Genomic DNA, 2,246 nt, shown 5'->3' with positions numbered 1-2,246 from the left:
GAATGTACATATATATCTCTCTATATATAATAGGACATTCAGTGCAGTTTTCCTGTTGTCCCAGAATTGTGGCTGAAAACAAAAGGCAGTGAATCTATCTCCTTCTAAGCACAGAGATGCAGCCTGAAATGGGAGTAACCACAGGGCACCTTCATTCTTAGCCCACTGAAAGGTGTCAAAGGAGAGAAATGGGCCCCCATCTTTTCCCACCTCCTCTTAGGAAGCTGAACATTCCTTAAGCTAGGAGACCTGCTAACCTAACTCTGGCTTTCTAGGAGGAAACAAACAAACAAACAACAGGAGAGATGCCAGGATCTGCATACTGGGGGTGGTGGTAGAGTCTGTCAGATGGAGATGGTTTGCTTAAGTTTTCAACTCAAAGAAGTAGAAAATTTGCAGTCTGCATGTGCCTTCACACCTGAGTTGGCCATGGGGATATGAGATTGATGCCTCTAATCGTGGCAGAAGAGGCAAACAGTGGGACAAAAAGGTGAGGATAGCAGAGAAATGTGGCAGGGTGTCACCTGGGGGTGTGGGGGTGCCCTGTGGAATATGTAGCCAAATTTCAAAGGGACGCTGGTGCCCGGGGAGCTTCCTTAGCAGGGCATCCTGGAGTCCCGTAAGCAATAGCAATGGCCAGTGAGGAAGAAGACTACAGGCTTTCCTGGTCATGGCCTTTCCCCGCCCCCTCTTCTCTGCCCATCACCAGAGGAGCAGGTGCAGAGGAGACCGAGGGAGGTCAAAGAGTGTGAAGCGGGTGCCTGTTGCCCAGCCCTCACTTCCCCGGGCTGAGCTGCCAAAGGGAGGAAATTTTTGAGACGAACATGAGATTCAAGTTTTAAATTAAAGTGAAGTGAGTCTTAGAAATGAAAAGGAGACTAGTTGAAAAAGTGACAATGATTGAAACATTAAGGCATGGAGCCAAGGTGTTAACAGATGTTTCCCAGTGGAAAAGGGGGCCTGAAAAAACAAGGATTAGGTAGGTATCACAAAAAAATGCAACTGTTTGATTTCATATATAGGTTATGTATATGTATATATAATAAAATGTATAATATATAAAACGTAATAATATTATATATACAGACCCACATATTTAGGAAGGTAAGAAGTACTATAAATAGAGCCAAGAAATTTATGAGGAGCCGTGGACTTACAAGGAGGGAGTGAGAACTTCAGGTTAGGGAATCAGGGAAGTTATATTGAGGAGGTGACATATAGGATGAACCTTGAGAAATGGGTCGGGATTTGGGCAATACCTAGTTGAGAAACAGGAATTCGGGAGAAGGGAAGATCTTGTGCAAAAGGGTCAAAAATGGTACAGAACTACTGCAGGGAAGTACAGAACCGGCCTGGAGGACCACTTTGTAGTCCCGATTGGCTGTGTGAAGGGAATGATACCGCAGTATGGGCAGTTTACATCAAATAGAGGTGGAGACTGAGGTCAATCGTGCTGGTAGTTAATAATCGCTGAATGAACGAATGAATGAATTGAAGAATGCAGTGACTGGAGCGCCAGGCGATGTAGCCTCTCTTTTATGAACTAAGCAATGAACAGCCCGTAAGGATACCGACTTAGAGAGGAAGGACGAATGACGTGGGCAGAAAGCATTGTGTTTCAGGAACATTACAAAATAGCCTCATTGCCACTCTTGGAAGAATTAGCCTCGGCTAGAAGATTTGACCGAAGTACAGACCTCTCTACGGGGCACACTTCCGCCTCTGAAGGCACTTCCTTCTGGCGACCCTTGGTTGACCTCCAGCATCAACACATGCTGAGGGCTACTTTCTACCCCTAGGTTCCTTCTGGCATTTGTAATTTCCAATCCACTTGGGCCATTTTTGCTCTTTGGAAGCCGTTTCTGGGGGTGCTATGAGAAGAGACAGACCGTTTACGATGCCCAGGATCCGAGGGACGCGGGCTCCCCGGAATCTCCCATTCTAACCAAGAAGAAGCGCGCCTGACTGACATCCTGCTCCGGGTGTTGCCGGCGTCTGCCCCTCGCCCTCCACGCGACCAGGTGGCGCGCTCGGTCTCCGGCCCAGCTAGTTCGCAGCCGCACGCCGTCCCTCCCCACGCCGGGCTAGGCCACATCCTCGGACCCAGAGGCCGCGTCAGAGTTCCACGTCGACCAATTAGAACTGTCCATGTACTAGCGGGGGCGGGGCTGCCGAGGCAAGAGGAAGATGGCGGCGGGGGCGCGGTGAGGTGTTGGCAGTAGAAAGGGGTTCGGGTGCGGGGGGCG

The sequence above is a fragment of the Leucopleurus acutus genome (assembly GCF_964270905.1).
Source record: "Leucopleurus acutus genome assembly, chromosome: 15".
Classification (NCBI taxonomy): Eukaryota; Metazoa; Chordata; class Mammalia; order Artiodactyla; family Delphinidae; genus Leucopleurus; species Leucopleurus acutus.
Note: the sequence above shows the minus strand (reverse complement) of the source record.